Source organism: Sceloporus undulatus, chromosome 3 (assembly GCF_019175285.1).
Source record: "Sceloporus undulatus isolate JIND9_A2432 ecotype Alabama chromosome 3, SceUnd_v1.1, whole genome shotgun sequence".
Lineage (NCBI taxonomy): Eukaryota > Metazoa > Chordata > Lepidosauria > Squamata > Phrynosomatidae > Sceloporus > Sceloporus undulatus.
The window spans coordinates 75972731-75981212 of record NC_056524.1 but is presented as its reverse complement, the minus strand read 5'-3'; the positions used below and the strand labels follow the sequence as shown (position 1 = coordinate 75981212).

Here is an 8482-nt window from a genome sequence, read left to right as displayed (position 1 = left end):
CAACCTGAGCAAGCAACACGACACATTTCCCTCCCCTCTCCCCCCAGTTTAGGAAGGCCAACTGGTTTCATTATTTAAGAGAGATCTTGTAGCACCTTTGAGACTAACTGAAAGAAAGAAGTTGGCAGCATGAGCTTTCCTGGACTTAAAAGTCTACTTCCTCAGAGGCCTTTGGTTTTCTTATTGTTGCCCCATCAGCGAGGCCACCGAATTGACAGGTCCAGTTTGGCTGTTTGTGACTCGGGGAGGTCAGGACAGTTCTGACCTCTGCTCTGACGATCTGTTAACAATTTTGCGCCCGTCTTCCATTTATGCTTGAGAAACGGCCAGGGGCTTTCAGAAACCCTGCCCTCCTTCCTTTCCAGGACCCTTGATTTCTGCTGCCGAGGTCGCCGTTTGCTCTTTCACCTCCAGACGCGCGTAAATGAGACCCGTGTCCGGCAAAGCCCATCGCGAGGCCGAATGGAAATGGAAAAAGAAAATCTTCAGCCGCCTGGAGCCGAAAGAGAGAAACGAGCTCCAAAACGCGAGCCTCGGAGCCGGAGTTTGCGAAGAAGAAAGGCAGAGATGTCATAATTCCTCATTGTTATTTGGGAGCTGTCGGCTGGTTTCAAAGGGGCTTCTGCGAGCTAATTCTGGAGCGGGGGGGGGGGGGGTTGTGCCTTGAGAAAGACAAAAAGAGAAAGAAAAGAAAAGAAAGGCCTGTTCTAGTCCTCTATATACAATCTTCTTGAGGGTTGCCTGTGCTTGGAGTCGTCGTGTGTCTCAAGAAAAAAAAGCTTTTCCTCCCTTTCTTTTTTCTTCTTCTTTTGGTGTGCAGCTCTCGACAGAGAAGCCTCTTCCCCTGTACCTGCTCCGTCCCTCCGGATTGAACATTCACAGGCGTCAGCCCCCTGCGGTCGGGCCCGGGGGCCTTGCCTTTTAGACCTTTGTCTGCTTTTCTAAAGGCAAGCGGGCACCAGGCACTTTCCTCTTTAAAGGCACTGGGGCTAATCGGATTACGGGGGGGGGGGGGTTGGGGGGGAGTTGTGGGAGAGCCGGGTTTGGTCCTTTAAAAGAGAAGGAGAAGGAGGAGAAGAAACCGGGTGCAAGAAGCCCCTGAGGCCACTGCACCTTAAAGGCGACCTATGTGGGCCAGTGGCTTGCCTGAAGGTGTTAATTTCTTTCTCCAGCAGCGTTTGCTTTGACTTCTTAACCCAGAAGGGTTAAAGGGCTCCCACCGCTTTGCAGCTTCTCAGCAGCTGAACAGTAATAGAGGTATATTTCTGAAGCGAATTCCCCAATGTAGAAGAGCAAGGAAGGAGTTCTGGGCACAACTGTTACATGCAACTACTGATCTTGTGTGTGTGTTGTGGGCCTTTGAATCATTTCGGGCTTCTGGCGACCCTAAGGAGAACCCTAAGGGGTTTTCTTGTCCGGTTTCTTCCACGCGGGTTTGCCATAGCCATCCTCTGAGGTCTGAGAGAGTGTCACCCCAGTGGGCTTTTATGATCGGGTCGGTAATTGAACCCTAGCCACAGTCTTGTTTAGAAGTAACCCTAATTCAAGTCCATGGAATTTGAGGATTATGCGTTTTGCGAATTGAATGGCACTTCTATATAAAAGCCGCTTCCTGCGCAGTCCAGAAGCCCTCTGTCAAACAAAATACTTCTTCGGTTTGAAGGAACCGTGGATCGCACCATAACAAGGCAGTAAAAAAAAAGGAGGGCCAGTGTCAACCAAAAATGCCGAGTGGCGCTGTAAACTAGAGGTCTGGAAGGCCTTCCCAAGGCCAGTTAGTTTCACTGACTTTCGGGGGAGGTGAAGCATATTTACCAGAGAGCCCTCCAGGGCTGAATTTGAGGCAGCATTTTTGAAAAAACGCTCGCACCTGTTTTTAATATCAGGGCTCAGATCTGGTGTGTGTGTGAGAGAGAGAGAGTTGGAGACAGATGTTTTTCTTCTCCTTCTGAGAGCTGGAAAGAGTGCCAGACCGCGTCCTGTCCGGTTGCGCCTGACAATGCATCGCTGCAACCAGGTTTTTCAGGTTTCGGCCCTGTTTCCAAACCCTGGGAAGCCTGCTTGACCAGAGCTGACAAGAAGACAAAACAAAGGAGTGTTTTGGAGGCCTGGCGGGCGGGGAGGGCTGTCTGCTTTGCCTTTGCTTAAAGAAAGCTACAAAGGCTGCATCCACACTGCAGAAATAATGCTGTTTGACACCGCTTTAACTGCCCTGGTTCAGTGCTATGGCATTCTGGGAGCTGAAGTTGGTGGTGGCAGCAGAGCGGAGATGGTAGGGAAAGATATTCATGCAGGTGGGCTTCTCCACAACATTCTGGTCAAACGCAGAGCTATGATTAACAACACGATTTTCTTTCTTTCTTTCTTTCTTTCTTTCTTTCTTTTTCTTTCTCCTGTGTCATTTTCAACACCTCCGCCTGATGCAGAAGCTTCAAGTGGAGCTTTGAAAACTTTCAATATGTATAATGTGCATTTTGGTTGTTCAAATAAAGGTCTCGCTGTCTTGTGGATTTTAGGTGATAGCTGCACTTTTTCGGGCCTATTGTTGTGAATGTGTGCCTTCAAGCCATTTCCGACTTAGGGCGACTATCAGGGCCAGATTTGTTCGAGTGGGGGCTGCATTGAGTTGGTTTTCTTTTCCCCAAGAGCAGGGCCCCTTCTTCCTCTCTCTTCCTCTCTCCGCTTCCCCCTGTTTCGGGGAGTTTCCCTCTCCCAGCCCACTTCGTGGGGTGCAAACTAGAGATCCCAGGCCAGCCTCTCTTTGCCTTGTAAAGAGAAGGTAGCTTCTGCAGGAAGCACGTCAAGAGCACCTGGCAAAGAGTCTCTCTGCTTGGCTGAAGCTGGCAGCTGAGCCCTTGTTCCCCTTCTCAGCACTTAGCCAGCCAGCCAAGCCTTGTGCCCAGCCGCCGCCGCCGCCGCCTCGCTCTTTCTCCCGGAGCCAGCCAGGCAAGCTCGATTTGATTTACTTTCTGGGGACGCCGCGGCAGTTCAAGGGCAGGAGAGGCCCGGTGCAAGCGGAGCCTTGTGAACGGAAATCTCTCATTTACAAGGTTCTGCTCCGCCACCGAAAGCCACCCTCCAGCGCATTGGTTCCGCACGCAGCTCCCTTTTATCTCTCTCTCTCCCCCTCCTCGATCTTTCTTCCCACGTCTCGCAAGGCGGCCAGAGGAGGAGGGGAAGGAGAGGGAGGGAGGGAGAAAAGGATGTGTGCGTGGAGGAGGAGGAAACAGGCAGGCGAGGGGGAAGTGCTGCGCAAAGGCTCCCGAAGCGGCTGGAGCTCTCTCTGCCCGGCCTCTCGCTTCAGGCCCAGGGCAGGCGGAATGTCAATAGGAAGGAGAGCCAGCTCCGGCTCCACGCGGAGCCCAGAGTCTCCAAGGCCAGACAAACACGGCTCCCGCACGTGATCCGGCTCCCTGCAAGGCTGGAAAGGCTGCCAAATGGCAAGGCAGGGGGAGGATACACACACACACAGGAAGGAATCTCCCCCACCCACCCATTTTATAGGCTTCAAGCAAGGTGGGGGCAGAAAGAGGCCGAGGTTATGTCTCTGGCAACAAGCCAAGAGGAGCCAGGCTGGCCTTGCGCAGCCCTGAAAGCAAGCAGCCTCCGCAGCCAGCTTTTTTTCCGGAGCTCTTACTTGTGCCTGAAAGAAACACGGGATCGTAGGGAAACGGGAGAGGGAAAGTGGGAAATGGGGATCTTAAGTGGAAGGACTTAAGATCTCCATTAAGTCCTCGAAGGACTGCCTTGTCAAAAACCGTGCCATTTAGGCTCCTCGCTCAAAATGAAGGTGAAAGCCCAGATCCTCAGCTGCATCGCAGTGGGAAGGCCGTCACACCGAATTAAATAGGGCACACCTCTAACCCTCATTTTTAGAAGAGAAGGAAACTGGGTTCCCCTCGTTTGGAAATCCATGGGGGCTTGGAACTTGTCTTTGCTGAAGCTGAAGCCAGCGAATAGGTTGGTTTGTATCCACGACTAGGAAACCGCAGGGAGATATTTACCTACGAGCAGAACGCCCCCCCCCAAAAAAAAGAACAATAAATTAATGGGTCCTAGAACAAATCAGGCCTCAAACCTCCCTGGAAGCCAAGGTGATGGCTCTCCTGCTTTGGCCATGTCTCGAGAATCGTTAGAAAATATAATAATGCAAGGGAAAGTGGAGGGAAGGAGAAGGAGAGGGAGACCACAGGCTGGATGGATGGCTGGACCCAATTAAGGAGGTCACAGGTAGGAATCTGCAAGAACTGAGAAAAGTAGTGGAAGTCAGGGAGTCTCTCCGAATTTCATACTGTGGTTTCTGAAATGCTCTTCTTTCCTCTTCTCCTCCCTCAAAGGACAGGTTTCTATGGAAAAGTTGAACTTAATGCCTCCTGGATGACCACAGCTCTCCCTTGATTACTTGAATACAAAACTCCTATCACAGGCATTCTTTCATCATCCTCAGGTAATTGTGTAACAGTGGCTTGGCTTTCCCTCTGAAAAGAGAGTGCCAGGAGCTTCAGATTCCTGATTGATTGATTATCTCTCTTGTATGGCCTTTGGGAATTCCTCTCCTTCCCACCAGTCATATGCTGGGTGCATCTATTATCTAATTTTTGCTAAGTATCTCCAAATTAACTTACGGTGAGCCCATCAAAGGGCTTTCTTAGCAAGATTTATTCAGAGGTGGTTTGCTGTTGCTGAATATCTTACTGAACTACAAATCCCTGGATTCTGTAGGACAGAGTCATGGCAGTTAAAGTGGTGTTAAATAGCTTTAATTCTACAATGTGGCTACTCTTAGAGTCTATAGACCAGGGTTTAACTCCCCGCTTGGCCATGGAAACCCACTGGGTGACAACAGTTTAGTTATCTTGGCTTCTAAGAAGAGTTCAGGCCTGATTTGCTCTAGGACCCATTTATTTGTCTTTTTATCAGTCCACAGTATCTGCAGAACTCTTCTCCAGCATCTCAAATAACCCCAATTACAAGTGGCTTAAGTGACTTGAAATAGCTTGGAAGGAAGTTCCACAAATAATAGCTATACAAGTCATCTGATAGGAGTACAGGGCAACCCACAGCTGTACTACATGAACCATCTGGAGGGAAGAGAGAGTTAGCTCCAGCAGTCCTAATACTTCTCTAGCACTATAGATCAACCATACTATTTAGCAATATATTCTTTGCCTAGCTTGTGTCTTAATCATGGTCTTAATTTCTTTTTCTGTCTACCATTGGGTGGGTGTGAGGGACTCATGTTGTCAATTTTCTTCTGTCTCATCATGGCATAGTTTTTTGAGCATTGAACTATGACTCTGAAGACCAGAGTTCGAATCCCTGCTCAGTCATGGAAACTCATGGCCTCAGATAAATCACACTCTCTCAGCCTCTGAGGCAATGGCAAACCTCTCCTGAACAAATTTTGCCAGGAAAACCCATTAGAGTCTCCATAAATCAGAAACAACTTGAAGGCACCAACAGTAAGTACTAGGAGGATGAAATGATACAAATCCCATCTGCCTGCAGTCCAGTGTCATTTATTCAGTTTAGCCACAATATGCCCACAGAAAGAAGGTATACTGATCTTGTACTGTTTTGCCTTGTTGATCCTCCATAAACTTGTTAGCCCCCATCAGAGAGCCATACTCCTGGTAACCCTAGTTCAGTGGTAGAAAATGTTTGTACATCCACTGTGGCCAAAGATAAGGGATTGTGAAAGATGCAGGTTAAAATTCCCAGAGGGTCCAAGACTGCTTAATCAGCAGTGGATTTTAGGACCCAGGAGACACAAGTTAAAATTCCCCCTCACCTTTTTGGGACAACCTTGGGATCATCCCCATAATTTAGCCTAACCTCCCAAACAACCATAGGCAAATGCTTTGGGTGATAGATGCTGGGCTCAGCAATGGCAGCCTTCCCAACCACTCTTCCTGATCTCCCTGGCCTTTTGCCTGCTGTTGGCAGGGAGAGGTGTGGGTGGCACATAGCCTGGTCTGCATTCCCTAAGCTAGACTGTTTCCTCAGGTGCAGCAAAAAAGATTTTCCCATTCACCATGCTGAAGGAAATTTCAACTGCTAGTCCAGTTCACTTATGTATATAGCAATGAGAGTGTCTCATCCTTTGCCCCAGGCAGCTAAATGCCTCAAGCAGGACCAGCTGTGGGATTGTTGTGAGAATAAAATGGTGGTGGGGTGGTGGTGACATAGAACATATTTTATCTTTAGCCTCTTGGAAGAAAGGTAAGATATAAATGAAATAAACAAGGCTGCCTCCTTAAATACAATAAAGGTCTGGGTCCATTGTTCCCTTTACTCCAAGGGCTGAATTGTAGCAAATTGCCACTCAGTTCAAGTCAGGATTACTTCTGTGTAGAAAGGCAACAAAGGTAACATTTCAAAGCTCTTCAGGATAGAAAAAGGTATACAGTATCATAAACTTCTTTTCTCAAATCATTTGCTCTATAAAGCATTGCACCAGAATTAAGTGATCTTTGCAGACCAGGTACACTGCAACATAAAGTGTCAGATCAAAACTTCAGTGAACTAATTGCAGAGAACCAGCATGGTTTAGTGGTTTGAGTGCTGAACTATGGATGCATCCACACTGGAGAATTAACCCAGTTTGGCACTGCTTTAAGTGTCTTGGCTGAAGGCTATGGAATTCTGGGAGTTGGAGTTTGTTGTGGGACAAACTCCAACTCCCAGAATTCCATAGCCTTCAGCCAAGACACTTAAAGCGGTGTCAAACTGGGTTAATTCTCCAGTGTGGATGCAGCCTAAGACTATCATTCTCTTCCTCATTTCCCATGGGGACTCTGAAGACCAGGGTTTGACTCCCTGGAAACCCACTGGTTGGCCTTGGATGAGTCCACACTCTCAGCCTCCCCCAATAGGTTTGCCTTAGGGCGGCCATAAGTGGACTTGGAGGCACACAACAACAACAACAACAACGGAATTGTCCTTTGTAATGAGGTTGGTATGAGGCAGCTATTTAGGGGAACAATTATGGGCTTCCCTCCAAACCAGAGAGTGCAGATTACTGAGTCTTCAGAGCTATTACTCTGCAATAGTTTTATTGAAATGCAAAGACCCCCAGAGTCAGCAGTTTTCAGGTTTTCACCCAGCACAACCTGGGGGGGGGGCTCTATTTGACTTGTCAGTTTTTCTTTTCCTGTTCAAAAGCCCTGTTTATTGTTTAACCTTCCAGTTGCCACCAACAAAAGGAGCTGTTCCTTCCAGAAAGACAATGTTCCTAGAGACACCAAATTCTTGCTAATTCTTCACTTACAGGCAAGGCCATTCACCACCTAATGACCAGAGTTATTTCCATCAGGTCTTGAGTGCTCCAGAGTTGGAAACCGCTAGCTAAGCAAGTCTATTTTTAATTCCTTTTTGTCACAGGAGGCCTGGGTTATTTTTGTAACTACCACATCTCCAAATCTCCCTCTCTGGCCTCCAAGAAGGTCCTGGAGCATGTCAGTAAATATACACCCTTATGCTATATTTTAAGATGAACAGCAGGCCCAGATTTATACTTGGTTTCATAAGCAAGCTGGATATATAAAATGTCAAGATCCTGCATTTATCCTTAAGTTAGGGATGTTATCCTGCTTGATCTGAGCTTTTCTAAAACGAGTGCTTCCTATTATAGAATGCAAAAATGCCTTTTGGACATGTAAAGTAAGGTACAGAATGCCTTTAGCCTTCTTTTGTTGCCAACCTAACAGTAGTTTCTCAGGCCATGCATTTCCAAATTCTTTGAAGCTGAATGGCATAAAGGCTTGCACAAAAGATGTCCCCTTCCCCCCACTCTTTCATCAGGCCTTAATCTTGCAGCAACTAAAATGCAGAAAGTACTCCGTGGTGTAGGAGATGGTTTGGAGCCTGCCTCTTGCTTTCAGCTTCTGTCATCTGGGTTCTAAATGATACACCCCATTGCTTTACACCTCTGAGAACACCACTGATAGATATAATTGAATCCATCAAAGCAATTGGTGATTTAACTATTGCTTCCGTCAATCTTCAGTTTATGGACTTAACTCCTGGACATGCAGGATTTTGTGTGGGTGCTGTTGCACACATGTATGTTGTTTTCTACCACTTAGTAAGAATGTATGTATATGGTAAGGGTAGCCACTTTGTTTATTAAAAGAAGCTTTGGCACAAGTTGCTAGCTGATACTCTATTCATCAAAAGCTGGCATTTACTGATGTTCCCAAACATTTTGTACTGTAATGAACTGAGAGGTTTATGATGGCAGTGCTGAAGCCTATGAGCTGTACCCCAAATCTGCCTTCTATTGCTCATTAAAGATGCCTCCATACATTTATTGGGATTTCCACTTACCCCAGTCAGGAGGGTCCCCAGATCCTATGTGTAGCATTATTACTATGTTTGTATTTTTAACTTTGTTAGCCGCCCCAGTTTTTCTCAGAGGGGGTGGGATACAAATTATTATTATTATTATTATTATTATTATTATTATTATTATTATTATTAT

The 8482-nt window shown here is 47.1% G+C and overlaps 1 long non-coding RNA gene across 2 annotated transcripts in view; it reads left to right on the top strand.

Moving 5' to 3' along the window:
* The first annotated feature begins 4337 nt into the window (after window positions 1-4337).
* Window positions 4338-8482, top strand: part of LOC121926866 — a 24805-nt gene continuing 20660 nt past the window's right edge. For both annotated transcript variants that reach the window (XR_006103102.1, XR_006103103.1), the window contains exon 1: window positions 4338-4447. This is a non-coding gene — a long non-coding RNA (uncharacterized LOC121926866). The remainder of the gene's footprint in view (window positions 4448-8482) is intronic.